At 39.7% G+C, this 20,763-nt stretch overlaps 1 protein-coding gene across 6 annotated transcripts in view; it reads left to right on the top strand.

The window, feature by feature from the left end:
- The window catches only part of LDB2 (LIM domain binding 2), a 225,383-nt gene that overhangs the window by 110,354 nt on the left and 94,266 nt on the right, over positions 1 to 20,763 (top strand). The gene's annotated exons all lie outside the window — the stretch shown is intronic.

Genomic DNA, 20,763 nt, shown 5'->3' with positions numbered 1-20,763 from the left:
AGTTTCTCATTTGAGTCATGCAAGCAAATTTGCTTAGTGCTTCTTCTTCTCTTGCTCTGTGTTATTGAGTTGCATGTATTGAGTTCCTTCCCTCACAGTAGCGTGCCATGGGTACATCTGTAAAAGGTCAGTGTATAAGGATATAGCAGTTTGTACTTGACGACACTTTTCACACTGCATTTTTAGTCCTAAACATTTCTGGAAAACATCACACAGTTTTTAAGCGTTTCTGAGCTGAATTTGAACAAGCTGCTGTTAGGAATTCACCATCGCACTGCTCACCCATCCCTAACCTTGAAATGTTTAAAAATAAATAAATAAACGGATTAGCATAAAATAATATAGTAACCCACAGAATTTATTTCGTTTAATTTATGCTAATCATGGCGTATTGGTGCTCTGGCAGATAAAATAAAGCTGGTGGAGAAGATTGTGTCGAGGAAGCTATGACAATTAACCCTAGAAATTATCACTCTGAAAGTGGGTTCAGCTTTGCCATTGAAAAGAACCGGTCCAGCAAATTGTGTTAACTGTCAGTAATAAGATGAATTTATTAATTTTAGGGGATGTAAATTTAATTTTTCGTTTATACACGTACACATATGTACACATGTATTTTCTTAGGGATGTGTATATTCCTGTTAGATACTAGAAGTTAAAATATTTGAAAAGATGAAAATACAACTTAGTCCAGGAGTGAATTCAGCTTTATTTTGTCTAGGCTTTTAATTATTTCTGGCTTATAATTCTAATTATATTTTTTCAGGTTATATAATGTACCATTTTAGGAATAACTATACAAAATATGGAATTTAATATTAGTTGAGGCTTTCAGTAACATCAGAAGTAATAAAAATGACCAAGCAGAAAACCTGGTATTCATCTTTACTGCTGTTTGATCAGACAAGGATAGATGGACTGCATCAGGTTGCTTCTGTTATAATTGTGCCTAGGCTCTGGCTACCAGAGGTAGCACACAGCCCACAAAAAAAAATAAAATTATTATCATAAACAGGCAACTGTCTCAGGGCTTCTCATGTGCTCTAGTTCCTGTGCGTGCTGATTTGCTTTTAGACATAAATTAACTCCTTTGGTTTCTGACTTATAAATCTGTATAGCACTCAGCGGAAACAGAATTTTAGCTGTAACTTTTATCCACGCAAAATGAAAGATTGAAGGGAGGGTGTGAGAAAAAAAAAGTTTGCTTCTTCACCTTAGACCACATTGTATAAGACAAATGTCAGACAGGATTTAAGTGCAAGCAGTCTTTGAAAAGGCAAAATATTGTTACTGTTTGCTAGGTTGGAGTTAGGATTTTTGTTGTTTTGATTTGATTTTTAAGGAGTAGAACCACAGGCTTAAAGGTGATGGCAAGGATTTTCAAAAAAAAAATGGTGCCTCAATTAGATTTTAATTTTATTTAGGACATAAGTAGATGGCTTGATTTTCTATATTGCGGAGTAAGCAATGGCAATCCAAGGCCCGTGAGGACAGCAGGGTGCCCATCATTTTTAGAATCCATCCCTTTGTTTTCCTGCTGCTTTTTATGGTTTTAAATCATATTATCCTGAACCTTAAAACAGTTCTCTCCTCCTGGTTACTGCCTGCAATGTCTGAACAAATGGTGGAAGCTGAGCAAGTAGATGCCTCTGCACAGGGAAGAGTGAAAATGATGATGTGCAACTTCTACCATATACACAAACCAAACGTGAAAACAAAGCTCATTTTCTCAAAAGCCTTTTCTTTGCTGTTATTATTTGAAGCAAGAATCACTAGCAAATTTTCAGGTGCAATTAAAATCTCTTACGGATTGCATTATGTGATGACCTTGCATAATAGTTTTCATTTTAACTTCTTGTTTTCAGTCACTTATAAGTTGCCAGAGTGTTCACTTGAGGGATTAAAAATGCTCCCACTGCTTACCTGCCTGGGAGTCCTGTTTGGCAGTCTGAACAAGGTTTGAGCCATTTTCTAATACAGACTGAGATAAAACATACTTTTCCACTTTTACAGAGAATATTTGTGGGCTCCGACAGTTTGTTCGGCTGTAGGTAGAAACTTGAAATTTGGCATGGAAATAGCTCTCATGAAGGAGAAGTGCTGTTACTTTTTCTAGAGAAAATTGCTTTTGATTTGACTGAGCTGTAAGCCTTTGAGCAAGTGGAAAAAAAATTATTCTCAGAGCTTACAGGGAGTGCAGTGGGGGGAAGTGTGCATATGGTTAACTTAATGAAAGTGCAGAGCGTAGTGCAATATGCTTCTGATGCTTCTGAAAATGGGTGGAGGGACCTGAGACTGGGACTTTATAAGGTGTGAGGGACACATCGAAGGAACTTTGAATTTCTAGGGACTAAGCCAAATGCTTTCTCCTCTCCTTAGCTCCTAGAGATCTCCTGATATGTGTAACACAAGCAAGCAGGTTTTCCTACACACACACAGAGTCGTGTTGCTCTGCCCATGCCCAAAAGAAGGAAAAGACTTTGTACAAATGTTTTTAACCTCTTGTGGAGTTGAAATGAAATTATGGTTGCACTACAGAAGATCCAGCAGATCTATCATGCCATATACACCATGATCCAGGTAGCAGGGTCTGTATGTAATCTATTGCTTGCCACATCTCCTGCCTCAGTTTCTTCACTTCTAGCTATTATCAATCCCACATTTAAAACTTTGAAAATCAATCTTCAGGTATCTCTCATATTTTTAGTTTACTTCAAATTCATTTTTTTCCAGCCATCTTTCCAAGGCCAACATATTCCACCCAGTCCTTCACCAAAGCTTGATTGTATGGTGTTTGTTTTCAGACTTCCCATAGGGTCTCTACAGTCTTGTCTTCCCTAAAGTTCAAACCGATCCTCTGGGTTTGATGGCACAGGAGAGAAGAAGGGATCTGTGGCATGTTCCTCCCAGAACAGCTTTTGCTGCCTGGGCAGCTGCCCAGCTCTCCTGAGCTCTGGCAGCTTCTGCCCCAGCGCCAGCTCCCCTGCACCTCCTTGCTTTTCTCGCTGACTGAGCCCTGAGCTTCCTTTCATGTGCAGTTGTGTCATCTGGCTGTCACTTCATGAGTAGATCTTCAATTCCATCACCCATGAAGCAGATGAAATTGTTGAACCCAATATATACTTAAAAGGCCAGCTCTGTGACAGGCCCTAGTGCTTTGCACTGTGCAATTTTACTATCTAAAGCACCACCCAATTATAATTCCTCTGATAGACGCTGATTGACACCCCCCCCCCCCAAAAGGGTCAGATCCAGTCTCCCTAAAACACCCCTCCATCAACCTTGGCTTGACTCCCTGCCCGCAAACGTGGGTACTGAAATCAAACCAGTGCTCAGGGAGCAAAGCAGTTTCTCACTTGTGTGCAGTGAGGTGAACACAACCTCCCTCCTTCACCACAACTTCCTCACCAAAGGCTGCGAGTGGAGATCGGAGTGCCAGACCAAGGGCATATCCATCATAGATCTACCTATCATAGAAGGATGTCATGATTTTCATATTTCCCTTGTCTTTATTACAAAGCTGTTTTCTCCAGAAAAGCTGCCAAATAGACACATCATTCACGCTTGCTCAGGCCTTCCTGTTGGCCTGTCCTGCTCCATCAGAGCCAGTAATGCTCCTGACCCCATTGGACTTGGTCCCTGTGGAGATTTCAGAGAAGGGATGGTTTTCTTCCTTAGGACTCTAGCTGCCAGGCTTCCCCAGTACAGACCGACACAATACCAAAGCCAACTTCTTCACTACTAAATTAATTATGTTGTTAATTGGTTAACCTAGGGCAGACCGTATGGAAAAAAAAGCTTAATATGTGTTTGTTGGCAAGAGTGGATGGAGCTGGACAACAGAGGTGCACAGATTATGACAGTGGGACATTTTCATTGTAAACCATTGGAAGATGATGTACTGTTGAACATTGTAAAATGTTGCTAATATTATTTGAAAATACAACTTCCTCTGGAACTAAATCATAGACATATGAGGACTAAGCATAGGTAATTTTGGTATCTTTACTTTTTCATGCTTAACTGGTATGATCTTACCATTCTAGCTGCCTGGTGTACAGACTACAGTATGGCACCAAATGGTAATGGGGTGGTGATAATTGAAATGGCGAGCTGCAACAGCTGGATCCTGGGCCTTGACTATGGTTCAAGCAAAAGGACAGGATGCCACTGTGAGCATTGGAAAAAAAAAAAAAAAAAAAAAGAAAAGAAAAAAATTTCCAAAGGTAAAACATCTCCAGCAATGTGCTGCAAGGAAAAAAGCCTAATTAAATTGCCCAAATCATTTTAGCCCCAGAGCTTGAAAATGTCAGTAAATAAATAATTGGTTATGCAAAGATTAGTCTTTTCTGCTAATAGAGCATAGGAGAGAAGCAGCAAAACCACTAGGGGTTCCTTCTTTGATCCATAGCAGATAATAAAATCACAGACAATACCACCAAAATGAAAAAAAAAAAAAAAAAGACATTTCCTTTCGTAGCTGTCACTCCTCTCCTTGCTTGGAAGGGAGGAAGGCAGCTTATCACTCGTGCATGTGTGAAATTCAGCCTTGTTTGCAGTATGATTGTATAAATGGCACTTTATTAAAAGCTAACTGTTATTTGCAGACTTTAAACTTAAACACAGACAAGTTCAAGGATAGATATAAAATCAATATAACTCTTCAAGTATTGCAGACAACATTTTGAAAGGCAACTATTTAGTGTAGCAAGTGATTTACTGATAAGGTTGTTTTGCTGCTCTGGTTGTTGCTGATTGCTATACCTTGTCCATTAACGTGACTGCAAACTGGGACTGAGAGGTTGGTTTGATTCTGCTGTAGGACTTTTATTTCATCCTCTGAAAAAAATCGAGAGCAGCGTATCTGAAAGTTTGTACAAGAGAACTCCTAACACCTAATGTGAAGACATAGTGTGTTTTTACACAAAACGTGCTGTGCGTTTCAGATTATTTTTTTAATTGTGAACTGTGCTAAAAATATTGATTTCTTTTGAAACTATTAGGTGCATACAAAACTCTAGTAGTATGTAAGATGAGTTAATGAAATGCTGGGTTACTGACTATGCCTTTAACTGCTTCTTATTGTCTTTATATGGATGCCGATGAAATTATATATGAATTCTGGAGTATTAATATTAATAGTATTTTCCTCATTACATGGACCAAAGTGAGCACAGTAGCCGTGAAAGAGAATGCCAATATTTCCTCGATGGCCCCCTCTTACTACATTAGTTTTCTAGCTTATCTGATTCTGAGTACCTTCTAATAGGTGAATGTCATTCATCTCAGCGACATTAGTTTGATGTCAAATGTGACTTAGGCTTTGAGGTTGATGGGATGATAAGTAGCCCACCGTTTCCCCCTGTGGGAGATAATGTCTGCACCAACCTGCCTTTTTACATTCAAAGGTCATGTCCAGTTGAGAGAGCAACATGTACAAATGGGATTTTAGGTACAAATTACCTTTTGCCCCTGAAAGTACAGGGATGTAACACAATAAATATGCACATTTTTCCTCAACCTTACCTGTTCCTATGATAGTCAAGCAATTTAAAAAAATGTACACAGCTTTAGCTTAGATATGCTTGTCTCTTTATTTAGATCCTTCCCCCAAAAAGTCAGCTTTTCAGAGCACAAGTCAGTCAAAAGAAGCAAAAAATATGCAAGTATAGACTGGACAAATGTATTCATATATATAGTCACTGTGATGAGCACCGTAGAAGAGCTTCTATATGGTTTTAGGACAACAGATGGAAGCGCTGTAGAAAATTTTTTTCTGAAGAGCTTTTTAAGAGCATTCAACGATGATATATTTTTGCCCATAATTTATATTTAGTATTTTAGGTCTTTCATTTTACTACCTACTCTAGAGATCTGAAAAAAATAAACTAAAATATGAAAAGAGGACATATCAAGACATACTGATACAGTGCTGAAAATGCGATGTGAAAGATTCTTATCACTTTCCAGTCTGTGTTGTGAAAATATTATTTTTAATTGTGGTATTTGATGCATAGGCACCATATTTTGGACCAACATGAGTTTTAACAGGTGAGGCATCATTTTGCCCAAGGAAATATGGAGTTTATGGCAGTATCACTGCCAGACCTCTAACTGCTGTTACCGTGTCACTTTACAGTGACGCTACTGACCACCGCTGTTACGGGTATAAATTCTACATGCACTGAGCTTGTATACATCAGTAGAAGGGTGAGGGAGGGAGGAGGAAGAGGAGACAAGGCTATACAATGCTTCATGACTGGCTTAAGGGATATTAAATCGACCTTAAATCCTTGCCAACCAGTTAGATGGATAGCGCACTGTTTCTAAAATTTGCAAGTCAAAGGGAGACAGGCCTAAATTCTTTCCGCTATGAAACCCCCACAGTCCTCTGCCTTTCAGGCAGAAGCAAAAAGGAATGGAAAATTCCAAACTAACGAGCGCTTCATTTTTTTTTTCTGCAGTGCTGTGCTTAGAAAAATTGCACTCTTTTTTTTCTAAGGCAAAGAAGTAAAATTAAAGTTGTATGACTGTTATAAATATTACATGTTCAGGGTATCAAGAGTACCTGTAGTTCTCTGGTTTCTGAGGGTGTTTTTGAATTAACCCTTTTATAGATACCGGGTGTTGGGAGGGAAGAATAATAGTCACGCTTAGTCAAATCTTACACTCTCTATTAAGGAGAAAGTATCCTAGCTTAAAGGTGTACTCATTGGAGTAATAATTCGTGGTATTTGTATGTACACTTGTTTGCATATCTGTTTTGTAGCAGTGGACTGTAGAGCACTGAGAGAAATAATGACTTGGCCAAGTTTGCCTGACAAGTCAGAGATGGAGCAAGAAATGGAGCGCAGTGTTTCAGGTTCTGTGATGCTTTGTAGTTCCCTCAGGTTTACTGAATATTAGAGATTAGTCAATGTACATGTTGGTTCCATATTAAATACATACGCAGTTAGCAGCAGAAGGATTCGGGATTCAGGAAATGGTGAACTTTTACTGAATTTCTCAAAGGCTGAGACAAATATGCTGTCCTGTTTCATTGACATGGTTTAGAAGAACTTCTGACTGGTCCCTTGGGAGCCAGTAAAACGGAAGGAAGTTGGAGCTGCCAAATTCCTTGGCTGAGATGTCCTAAATCTGAAGGATCCATACAAGCAGGAATGGAGCATGCAGGAAAACAGGCTCCCCTGCCGGACAAGAAATGTGCACTGTGCAGTGTGCTGACGTTCCGGCAGTAGATGTTGCCTGGAATTTACTTTGTCATGAACTTCATTTTAGCTGAACACTGCTCTTGCAGGGGATGAGATGCTCCTACATAGTTAAAGCTCAGGTGTAGCTTTCTGCTGGGTGTTGTATAAGCAGTAGAGAGATTCTCTATGTCCTCATTTAACGTATTCACAACAACTTCCTACATAAAAATCTATCTGTAATTTAACCCATACTGTCCAGAGTACAATGCTTAAGAAGAACTTCCATCCTAAGCCAAAGTCAAAAAGAATACTGTCCAATTTGTTGTATTTCTTCTTGCGATACTGTGGATAATTTTTTAAAGCTCCTTCACTTCTGTTTCTCCATTGACTCCAGTGAATTTACTCATTGGATCATTGATTACTCATTGAAAGGCTTTTCCCTTTCATCATAATACCCCAGCCGCACAGCCTCGCATCTTTCTGCCTGTCTCCAGTCTTCATTTTGCAAGCTGCTCACAGCCAGTAATAATGATGTCCTTTCATTTTCTTCATAATCTTTAGCTGTCTTTGGGCTGGTTGATGTTCCCATAATTTAGGTAAATGCTACCCTATTTAAATAAATATACACATTAACTAGATTGTCAGGTATTAACGTAGATAAGACATCCCTAATGTAATTATTGTTCTGTGCATTAATGCTTCAGGAGTGGATCTTTTCTGTGTACAGCTTTATAAGACTGTTTTGGGGGAAATTAATACCAACTCTTCAATTCACTGCTCTCTCTATACTGAAGAAGGACTCGGCGATCTTTGAGAAAATGTACCATTTTGGATAAACATAAATAGCTCTACTAATTGTGTCACAGGCAAGAACAACAATTTGAAAATATGCTATATTTTGTATTTAATTTATGTGGCAGTTCTTAAACATTCCCCAACATGTCTGTCTCTTTAAAGTGTTCACTTGCTTCAGAGCTATTTTTGCCTCTGACCGCTATCTGATGAGAAATTCACATGTGCTAAATATACCCATGATAATAATCTTAGTTTCAGTCCTGCACTAAAAATGCTGATGGCCCGAAAGGGATCTGAGTCCTCAGTGTAGCTTGTCTGCCATTGTTTTTCCAGTGGATTTCAGGAGAAAGAAATGGTTAGAATGCTAAGCAATAAATATTGCCGCAATGTTGTTTACCAATCATTTTGTCAATAGAACAATAATATAGCAATAACAATATGTCAATATAACAATAATAGTATATATAGTAATGACAGTGATGTTTGTCTCACAAAGGACTCTGAACAAATGACTAGAGAAAGGGATTGGGAGAAATTAATTGCTCAAATATATAATACTGTTTCAGGTATGAGTACTATAATTCCACCTATGTCATAAATTTGGGGCAGAAAGGCGTGTTGCAAAATTGTTGAGTTGTTCAACCAAACTTCAATTTGATTTTCAGGTCTCTGGGCTACTGCCTGAAATACAGACCACGGCAAACCTCTCTGATCAGTGTACGTGCAGTGTGCTCAGCTTAAAGTCAGTGAGACTATTGCAAAGTCGCCTCAGAAAAAGGGGGCATTGGAATCCAGGTTTCTTCTGCAACAGCTATAAACATCACTTTCCACTGATTATTTTGGCATTTTTTAGGGCAAACGAGGTGTGCTTGTACGATTATGTGCCGTGTTTTGGTAGCTAGACAACAGCTTGAGTAGAACTCTTCTGTTGTTCCTGTGTTAGTCCTTTAGCTGAAGAAGTAGAGATTTTAGTTCTTGCGTCCAGCAGTTCCTGATTTAACTCGGGTAGATGACAGACAGGGCTTAGGTACAACTGTGCTGTTAGCAAGTGCTGAGCCTCTCCGCTGTAATACCCTGCAGAAAGAAGAGGGCACCCTGGTACATGGTGCATTGTTGCCTTAGAAGTGTTTATGTAGCCTACAGGTAGCAATGTCTGTATTTTTATCTCTCTCTGCCTGAGCTCGTCTACACGGAAGGCAGCAGCATCCTTGGTGTCCACCAGACATTTCTGTGAGCTGAAACAAGAAAGCTATAATGAGATTCTGCAGGATATTGATACAAACCTTTCAGATTACCGATGAAAGAGTAAAACAGTCAAACAAACAAACAAAATCCCGAAACAAAAACAACGGCAAAAAATAACTAAACACAAGCCCCCAAGATGTAAGAGTCTGGGCATTATTGTTGGAAAAAGGTGGAGGGGAATAAATGTGGGTGTTATACCAACAGTGGTTTTATTCCTGCATTGTTTTTGTGATGAAGGGAACCTGACAGAGCGGGATTATTTTTGAGAGTGAGAGCAACAGGGAAGATCTTTGTGAGTCTCTACAGAATACAAAACGCTGTTTTTGTGAGTTCCAAAAACGATAAGGAACCAATTTAATGAACTTTTCCGGTAAGGTTCATTCTCAAATGTTCGACTAGCATGGCCAAAACTATCTGTTTAGAAGTGATGGATCACTCTCCAAAATAACATAACTTTAAAGAACATAATATTTTTAAATTTTGTCATTTGATTTCAAGTGTTTTGGGGGTGTGCTGGTTCAGTTTTGGTTTTCTTCTGCAACCACTTAGTCTGTAGGGATTTTCTTTTTATCACATGAAGGCTGATTCTTATTCCAGGACCAGCTATTTAAGAAAGTCATATTTAAGAAACTATCATTTAACTTTCAGTAAAATTATCAGCTAATCATTTATGGTAGACTGCATTCTTCAGGGCACTATCAATGAGCCACAGAGATGCTCTCACCCACAGGCCACCATTTCTGACTCCCATGAGACAAAGCCGATACAGTCGTGAATTTACTGAAAATCTGAAATAGCAAAATTGTAGTTGCTGCATAAATATCAGTTAGGTGGAGAAAATTAAAAATCAAGACAATGATCAGGACCTAAACTCTTAATTTAATTTAATTTTAGATTTGAGCTTAGACCTAAGCATTTGTAACTTTGAGGCTTAATAAAGATTATGCCTATAGGATCTTTTTCTAGCATGATTAATTTTGAGGTATGTGAGCAGTTCCTAAACTTAATCAGTAAGGGTCTCCACTTTTGCGTGGTTATTCATGGTGGTAGTCCTCCGTGAAGATTTGGATGAAGTTAGGCTGGTATGCAATTCCAACGATAGTAGAAGTTACATAATAAAAAGCTTTATCTGAATATTTAGCCCTGAAGTTAAATAATAATTCCAATTATAAAGTATAATTATTTTACTTAATTACTTATCATGTCAGAAGATACAGATAGATAAATGAGTCTTTCTGGTAACATTTTGAATAAAAGCATAATTTTAGTAAGCAGGTGAATATTATCTTCCTTCTACTAACAAACTGACAGAAAACTACAATGCAAATGTATTCTCATAATTTGAAAACACATTCCTTCAACAAATATTTAACTTGGGTTAAGAAGTGAGGAAGATTATAGCTGTCTCTTGGTGGTTTGTACTCAAGTGATGTTAGTTATCTAACAGGAAAAATTAGGAATGTGGCAAAGAACTGCACAGAATTCTGCGTTATAGAAGTACATTTTATTTAGTAAATCTTATTCTCTTTTATATATGTTTGGTGAAAACAAATGACATTTATTTTTGGTTTCTTTATGATACACTCCACTACCTCACATGAAGGTTTCTCGCAACTTGGCAGTACCAATAAAAGTCTGAGCACATATTATTTTAAGAAATTAATCTGTAGCCTAAACTAATGCCAGAAAATAAATTCTGATTATTCATCCGATTCATGGACATACAAAAATCACTTTGTGTCAGTTCTTGGGGGGTAATTTAGCCTCCTAGTGTGGTGTGAACCTTCAAATATGATGGGGTTGTAATACTCACGCTTCATTTACTAGCTCAGTTTACAAACTCCAAGGATTGTCATCCCTAGGTAGAGGAAAATGGACATAGGCTTACTGCCCTTTTAAACCCCAAATTAGTCAGTCAAGTGAATCATGGAGATATTTAGGTTGCTAGGGTTGTCTGAAGTCCGTCTGGTCCAAACTTTGTCTCAAAGCAGGGCTAACATCAAAGCTAGAAGGTATTCTGAAAGCTTTAAGTCTAGGATCTGGTCAGTGACAAAATAACCTATTAATTATTAATTTTATTTTTAAAATTGATTTGCTTGAATTTCCCTTTACAAAGGAAAACAAGTGACAGTTCTTCCAGAAATGAAACAGTGGGTCCTTAAAGCACAGGTCTCTGTATTATATAACACAGTCTGGATTATCTCAGTCTTAGCTCAGTGAAATCCTATCATTTTGTCTGTATAATTTGCTAGACCAGTGGTGTCATTAATACTTCGGCTTGCTACACATGATAAAAGATCTAGAAGGAAAACAAACCATTCCTTTTCATTTTATAGATAAATAGTCTGAAAGGCTGCAGGAGATCTCTCCGGGCAGAGACACGAATTGAGCTGATAGATCCAACTTTTATCCACTTGTTTGGAAAAAACGTGTTCTTTCTGCTAGGCTGTCCTACCCATACACAATAAAATACATGCTTCTCCCATAGCTAGAAATAAAATCTCCGTTTTCTGTTTCCTTCACTACTGTCTAGTAACTGCAACGGGAGGCAATTGGTCATTTTTCCATCTAGCTCTTAGTTCATATAGAAGCTATATAACTTGTTTGGCCATTAGATGTCCATGGACAGAAATTGAGAGTGCATGTAAGAAACAAGATGACCAAGTTTTCCACAGGAGAAGACAGGGCTGAAAAAGTGTCCTGGTGTCCTCAATTTGAAATCAAATTGATTTTACTGATTTAACAGCATGAACAAATCTTCTGCAATGAACACCAATGTTTTACAGTAAAGTTTTAACTTACTCTTTCAATTGAAATCATACAAGTGAATAGAAGTATTTTACATTTCAGCCACTTCTCAGATTTGGATTTGTGTGCGTTTCTCCTCAGTGGCATTGTAGATGGGAAGCTGTGAAAGCAGTTATATGTTATCTTTTTGCCTCGGTGGTCACTTTGCATTGTTTTATGTTGGTTAATTTTTGCAGAGCAATCCAAAAAAAGCAAGGGGTATAGGGAGCCCATGGTGGTGATCTAAGAACACACAAATTATGGATCTCAGGGCCTTTGGGCCCTGAAGACCCACTATGTTAACTGTACACTGACAGCTTCTCCTCTTTCTTTTCTGCCTCTGATGGTGCCACACATTTCTGTAGAGCTGAGCTCCAGTTCATTGCCATCAGATCTTGAAAAACACTGGAGTGAGTCTTCCTCTTCCCCAGATGTTGAAGGCAAATAGGAGCATAATATGGACAATGGGCTTTGGCAGCTAAGGCCTTTCCAAATGCATGCAAAAAGTCAAAAACATTTCCGTCAATCGTGGAATATTTTATTGCTACTGATAGAAACAACCGCCCTCTCTTTCACCTCCACAAGAAAGAACTTCAGGCTTAACTGAACCCCTAGAGGATTCACCATCTGAAAAAGGAGGAATGCACAGATAACAGAAAAAGAAGTCGAACAGGCAAGAGGAAAAAACAAACTGGAGATGTTCACAAAGCAGTGTATAAGCCCTTCCAAAATGTCACTAAGCTATTCTCATAAAGCAGCTTAGATCTAGGTTTTGGCACTGTTCATCCAATCTTTTCACGAGCAAGAAAGAGACTCAGGTGAGACCGGTCATTTGGGGGTTTTTTGGTCATTCCCTATCTAGTGTTTGGAATATTCATCTGCTTCTTTCCACACTTAAGAAACTTGGTGAAGCCTTTCATCTACCTTACCAGAGACCTGGGAAGGAGGAGTGTTTCATTCCCTCAATGAACACCGTCTCAGCTGGGAACGCTTCTTCTTCTCTATCTGTGTCTCTTCGTTCGACTTCACGTCCACGTATCTTCGAGCATGTTTTTAGGCCAGGAAGCTCAGCAAGAAGAGACTCATGTCTGCACTTGTACCCACAGTTTAAAGGAATTACAGCACAGAAAGATTTACAGATATTTTCTAAAAGGCAGTATTTTGAGGCATGCACATTTCTTTTCTTTTTTTTTAAAGAATAAGCAAAGAGCTGTAGTAATTACCTTCAGTCAGCATAACCCTCACCATTCATTGCTGTCACAGAATAGAAAAATATTTCTTCTTTGTATTTCTGGATGCAATGTTTTCCACTTTTAACTGCAGTATAAAAGGACAATGATTTTCTTCTCCACCCCCAGAAGAGTGAGAGATGAATGTTTAATTAGAGCCAGAATTTGTAACGTTCACAGAACAATTTTTCCCCATAAGTGTCTGCGCTGATATGGATACCGTTTGTAGCTCATCTCCATACGTCCTTACTATCTGCAACAACAGAGCCTTGCTGTGGTTGCTGCATAAGCAGGTTTTGCTTTTTTAATAAGGAGAAGGGAAGTCTTGTGGTTCATCCCAGTGGTGCAGTTTAAGAGAGACACAAGAAATGAGGCAAACAAGGGCAAAGACAAGATTCTTTTAACCCTCTGCCTGCTTTTGCCACATTGCTTAATTTTCATTGGTGATAGAAATTTTGGCAGCGTTTGCCTGGTGCACCTCATTCCCCCTCACTGCCCAGAAATATCAACTGGATGCTGTCAAATGTCTTTCACCTGGCCATTTTTGCTTGCATTATTTGTCCTAGTTTGTTATCTGTTGCAACTACTGGCTCCGTCAGATTGCTGCAGTAAGTCAAAAAGGAGGAGGGGAAACAGCAAACTGTCCAAATGGGATCTGCTCAGCGGGGGCCCTGGTGAGAGAAAACCTGCTGAAGCAAAAAAGAAAAGTTGTGGGGGAAGCAGGGGAGAAGGAAGACCAGGACACCAACTGCATCCTGTTTTGAACCTTCTATAGAAATCATCAATTGTTTTCCTTAGCTTTTGCCCACATAAAGCAACTATAACTGAAATCCCATTGTTTGTAAAGGAGCTCTTTGCTGCAGCTTGTGGATGAAGTGCTTTTCCATAGTCTCCTGAATCTTTCAGAAATGGGTGGAACTCTCAGAGCTGTGTTTTTAAGGCGGGTTTGCCTGGCAGACTCTGCACTGACCTGCACGCTTTGCATCCTAATAGCCAATTTAATTGCTCTTTGATTCCAATGAAACGACTTACAGAAATGCAGTGCAATGTTGCCAGGCATAAAATCCAAACCCCGCAGAGGGGTGTGATATAGGAAAAGGTGCAATGTTCATGTTAATCACTAATTCCAGTAAGAATGAAATACTGGGGAGGGCGGGTTATGTGAGCGCAAACATATTGCTGGAGTGGAGCTGCTGTAGCATCTCTCTCATTTATGGAGCAGTGAAATGTAGGAATGATAATAGCTGCAGTTTATACAGCACCTTTCATCACAAAGGATCTAGAGGTGATTTACAAACTTAAACTGTTATATAGATGACACTTATAAAACAGAACACAATTGCTGTTTTCCGAGTAATGGTCTGAAACGCTACAGATTGCATTAGTGCTACTGAAATGATTTGGGCCATTATTGGAGAATAGGTAGGATTTTTTATTTTTGTACAATAAAACCTGGATCACAGTGGCCAGCTTGTGAGTGAGCTGTGACAGCTGTTTAAATGTTCCCAGAAAAGCAGCACAATGCAGGAACCAGCACGTCTGGGTGATGAGTTGGTCTCTCTTGACACTGAAACTTTAGTAAGAGTGGTTCAGTGAAAGCAGTATCATCACCATCCCATGGAAGAATCTGTGTATAAGGACTCCTGATCTCTATGGAGTGGCGCAGGCCTTTCAAGAAGCCTTGACTTCTACATTTCTGGCAAAAGTAAGTCCAGCAGCTTGATGGCCCAAAGCATTGCAAGAGGAAAACAGGCCTGCAGTTCAGGCTCCTGAGGAAGAGCAGCCTCTGCTGAATTTGCAGTCTCATGTGTTCTGCCTTTAGGTTCCTTTGCAGGTTTTCATTTCGGATGCTGGTGCTGCCTGTGATGGTTTGACATGATTTATGGGAAAATACACTGAGTGTATGCGATATGAAAAATTAATGTAGGTGGATCTGACACCTGTAGGACCTATCATCTTTTTTGTCACTCATTACCCCTCTGATTGTGATTGCAGAAGTGGTCTGTGCAGGCCCAGCTGGAAGAAGGCAGGTAGGAGCAACTGGGGTACAGACTGTGGCTCTTTTGTCTGACTCCCATGATGCGAAGCGTTATCCCGAGTGCCCATTACAGGCTGTTACAGGTGAAGTTACACCACAGCTCTCTCCAGCACAAATGGATGTAGTGACTCATCTGCCTGTAAACTGAGCTGAAACACTCTTTAACATTTCTCTGCAGAAAGAAGCTGGTGTCATGGGTAAAGCTGAAAATCAGACACCTAAATTTTGTATAGACTGAAAGCAGATGTAGGTGAAAAGGGGTTCAAATGACTACAGATCCTTGACAACTAATTCCACGCGAATCGTGAGGAGGTGATGCTGACACCTCGTGCAAACCATGTTTCTGCACTGTGCCAGCGTTCCTGCACAATTATCACCACACAGTATTAAATGGAGGTTGTTTCATCAGTGCTTTCAACAAGACTCACATTTCACAGTCTGTAGGAATTGTATAAAATACCTGCTGTAAACTGTTAGCGTGAAGTGTTTGGAAATATTTAAGAGATGGGCAGAGGAGATTTTTGTTTCGGCAACAGATTTAGTCCAACAAGCTGTTGGAGCCTGTATCCATTTTTACTTTTGTTTTCCTGTTACCCTGATTCATTGCGGACCCATCTACTCCATGCAGGTTATTTTGACTTAAATTCCAAATGAAATGTCTTCTAAGCATTTAGGATTGAAGGAATGTGTCTTGCTGGCTATATGGAGTACTAATAAAGTATGTATTTAAAAAGAATGTAAAAAATGTCAACCGAAAGATGTGAGATCAGCTTGATGCTAAGCAGAGTGTTGGCAAATTTCTGCGTGGTTTTGTAGCTATGGGACTCCCGTGCAATTTACTCTGGAAAATGCAAGCCTTACAACTTTGCGTAGCAATCTGAAAATATTTGTGTCTGTCCTGTGCTTATTCCAGTGCAATGTGAAGGGTAATTCTAAATGCAACTACAGTAATACAAACTGATCTGCATAATGGGATTTGTAGATTAAAGCCTAATTAGGGCAAGTAGCTCATGAAAGCCTCCTCCAAAGTGCAGCTGCTCTCCCAAAAAATGCACCATAGAGCAACTTGTAAAGTCTTTTACCAAACAGTTCTGTATTTGTAGCTAAGAAGACTAACTATCAAAAAGAGCATTGGTCCTGAATTTATATCTTGGTTCTGTTAAAACTGGAGTAAAGAACTCCTGAAGGAGATGAATGCTGTGGGGTTGTGTTGAGGTGGGAAAAGGGGAATTTGCACAGGAATATAAAAAGTTAAAACAATCAACTGTGTGTAATCCTTCTTTACAAATGCCTGTGCAAAACTCAAAGCTATTCTTAATTCTTCCCCAGGAGATCAAATACTCTGCCACGGACAGGTTGCTTTTTGAGCTAGCTAGAATATCAGGAGACTATGCTCCTATTCTATTTTACTTTAGCTTATAGTCTTATGTATTCTATTATTATTATTCATGTTTTAATAGGTTTACTTCTTATATATGAGATATAAGTTGATGAGACAAGGCAGGACAATAATATACTTCCATGTATTCACATTTTATCAGTTCTGAATCAGTACACCAGTTCAACAGAGAGATGCTTAAATTTAAGCCTGCGGATGATTACTTTGCTAAAGTGTGTTCTTACTGTTCTTGTTCAGTTTTTCACTGCTTTGGTAACACTGTTGTTGATGTCAATGGACATTCTGCCGCAGAAAGAATTCACTAGAACAAAAAGGAAATTTAAAGGTATGACCCAACCTATAAAGGATTGGATTTGCTTGCACCAGAAATGCCAGTACAGGAAGCAGCTCTTACACCAAGGATGGTAATAGTGTGCAGCTCTATCCAGCTGAAATTACAGGAAGGTTACGAAGACATAATGTGACAACCCAAATTAGATTTTGGCAAACTGGGCAAAACTAACACCTTACCCTCAATTTTTTTTTACAAGATTTCCAATGTCCCCAGTGGTCAAGACCTTAGATTTATTTCTTGTAAGAAGACTGGCATGTCTAGGAGCAACACATGTGAATTAAGAGAGAACAGGGGGAAAATAAGTCAAAAAGAAAAAAAAACCCTCACAACCCAAAATAAATAAAAAAACCTAGAAGCACTTTTATTTACATGAAGAGAGGATAAAGGTGTGTGCCTAGAAAACTAAATCAAATTCTGTGTGTAGATCTGAGAAATGTTCTTCTGTTTTATGAAAATTCAGTGTTGATCAAATAGAGGGAATCAAGCAGTTAGCTTCTTGGAATGAATGCTAAAGTGTGTGTTTTATTAGGGGTTCTGGTGCTTTTCAGGTGTATAAATGCCACCCCTCTCAGCTCAGCTTGCTGAGACTCTCGGGAGGGAAGGTCCCGTGCAGGACCGTGTGCCGCTGCGGCTGAGGGGCCCTCGGTGAGCTCCCGCTGCTGTTTGCTGCGGTTAGGCGCAAACGTTTCTTTTCAGCGGGCTTTTTAGCAGAGAGCAAGAAATTTTGTTGATGTCTGTTTCGCTGATGGCCAGTTTTTGTGGGAAGGCAGGGCCCCTTGGAGACTGCACGCTGGGCTGGGCTGTTACCCGCTCGCGCTTAGTTAGCAGCAGGCTGAGGCAGAGCTGGGAGAAAGCTCAGCCTTTGCCGGGAGTGGTTCTGGGGGAAAAGAATCTGTTCACTGACGCAGAAAGTCCCCCCCGGCTCATTCAGTCTTGTTTCCCAAACTGACTGTAGGCTCTTCTGCGGCAGTTCGGGCACCTCCAGGGAGGGTGCTGTGTGGCTCTGCATCGCCTGGCTGCAGCTCCTGGCGCAGCGTGCCCGCGGGGGGCACGGCCCAGGGGACACAGCATCCCTCCATGTGGCTTAGCTGGAGCTCAGCGCTCCCCTGGCTGCCGGCACTGCTGGCACTGCTGCCTGCCACAACACCCACCCCTGGCAGTGCCACGCAGCGCGACCCTGCCGCTTTCCGTCTACGCCGCACTCCTGTGTCTCCACAAAAGCCGATCCACTTATGTGGGTGCCCCCAGTACCCTCACTTGGACGATGCAGGGATTAGAGTACAAGCGTGTTTCTTCTCTCTTTCTCTCTGCCTGGTTGTCCAACCCACTACTGGGGACAGGCAGCGGCTGCCAAATTGCATCCTACATCTGTTCATTTCCAAACACGCCTTTGTTAGGTGCAAACGAAGGCCTCATTATTGGCTGTAAGTATGTAGTCACTTAGGAAAATAAGCCAATAAGTAAACATCTGAGTGAACAAATTGGTGATTTGCATCTACTTGTTCCCTGAATGCGTTCACAAGTGGTAAGAAAAAGAGCCAGTGTCTCCAAATACATCCACGTGGCATTTCCCCACAATGTACTTTTTCAATGGACTGTCTGGCTTTTGCAGCCAAACGATACACAGCGAAGTCTGGAGAGAAGAGGGATAAATGTATTGGATTTAGTAATATGGAGGACAGTGGTAAAGGTATAAAGATTACTTTCCTTCTGGAATACTTCTGATTTACTCCTAAACACAAAGTTGACCATATGGAGAACTTTTTATGTCTGAAGAAAAGCAGCTCACTAATTCAGGTCTGCAAGGGGAGCTTCTGCTTCTTATGACAGTAAATCTCTGGGCTCTCCATGCCTACAAACTTTCCATTTTTCTGTTCAGTAGATTGAAGTTTAGATTCAGGAACAGTATAGAATTAGAGGGGAATAAACTGTTAGAGAATCTCTTAAGTCATGTTGACTTAAGTGATGAGATCATGCCAAGAAAGTTAATACAGGCAGCTCTAGGGGAATGCTGATCAACTGATTTATTCACCTCTGTTTGTTCTAAGCAAAAACATATGTCTAAGGAGCCTTTCAAAGCAGAACAAAAAGCTAAAAAACCCAACTTTCCTTTAAACCCTTGTTGTCTTCGCTCTCTTCACTATATATTTTTCATATAGAGATAAAACAGTATGAAGATGTGAAAACACAGCATAAATGCCTTTTAAAGTATCTTTTCAATTCTGCATTGACATTTATTAAAAAATAACTTTGGATTCCAGGTTGTGTGGTCCCACATCAGTGGGGCAGAATGTGGCCATATGTTTCTGCTTGCCTTGGTCACTGCTGATCCCCCTCACCCACTTTGGTTATGCTAGAGGCCACTGCCTGTGGTTTTATTATAAATGACTTTCTGCAATTTATGCTTGCCTGTAAGGCTGTACAAAGATAACTTGACAACCTAAGATCTGAAGTGAGTTCAGGCTTTTTCAAACTGTAAATGCACATTGCCCACACAGGCACATGGTCCCATATTAAAAGGACGATTTTTTTTTGTTCGTCTTGTCCTTTATGGAATCCGGTCTCACCATGACATGCAGATTTGCTGAGAGTCTGTTAGTGTTATAAAGAAACAGGACCAAATTTTCATTCTTCAAAAAACTCTCAGAAATGGAATAAAATAAAAATTCCAGGCAAATGTGCATAATACACAAGCATAATAGGAACATTTAGAAAAATCTTCTATTTCTAGACTATAACCTTTCCCCAAGTCAATAAATATGCAACATCTACAGCAAATCTGTGCTCTGGGCTGTGGTCTGGACTTCAATATAGCTAGTCATCCATCAGTATGAACTATAAAGCATTTACATGAAGGCACTGAAGAAGCTTTTAAATATTGCATTTTTAATATACTTAATAGGGGCTTATAAGTTTAGTTGTGATTGACTATCAAGCAAATAATGCACATCTCACATGCAGACTTACAGCTTTGAGGACTGGCTGTTAAAATTAAACTCATTTGTGTAACCGTGCTTTTGCATGCATCTGCTTGTTTCTGTGATAGGTGCATATTAGCACATCACCAACAAGAACCCCCACCTATGAGAGAATTTACATGTCTGTTCATTCATCTGTCTATGGCCAGACTTTTGAGGCCTTTCTCATAAGAATCCTTTGGATGTGTCTGGCTTTATTTATGCCTTTGCTTACATAAGAATTTAAAGGCTATCTTCTCTTCTGCCTTCTACATTTAAGCATTAAGCCTATGTCCACATGCTATTCTCTCCAAGATCATGTTTTCTTCTTTGATGTTGAGAACATTAGATGTTAGATCACCAGTGTTGAGAGACGTTGTGTCTTTGTCCCAAAAATCAGTACCACAACTCTTTGCCACAGGGAAACCACAAAGGGATCCCTGACAAAGCAGGAACGGTCTTCTGGGAGACTTTGCGAGAATCTTGTAATTGAGAGGTTATGGACTGGCCACCATTGCTTGAAAGGGCAAGTGCAGTTGTTTGAAAGGGAGAGAAGTGATGAACATTGTCTGGATGAAAACTGCAGCCAACCATGAAAAAGAGAAGGTTTAGACTAAATGTTAGGGGAGAACGTCCCATGGGTCCTACAGTGCTCTTCACTGAGAAGGGGTTAAATAAAACAGTTGCGTTGGATTAAAAAATAAGTAAGTAAGGGGTTGGGAAAAGTCACAGAAGTATACCTCAGGGAATGATTTTACATGATTTCAGGAAATGACCAAATGATACATT

This window comes from Vanellus vanellus, assembly GCF_965231255.1.
Source record: "Vanellus vanellus genome assembly, chromosome: 4".
Classification (NCBI taxonomy): Eukaryota; Metazoa; Chordata; class Aves; order Charadriiformes; family Charadriidae; genus Vanellus; species Vanellus vanellus.
This window is presented reverse-complemented; position numbering and strand designations above follow the sequence as displayed.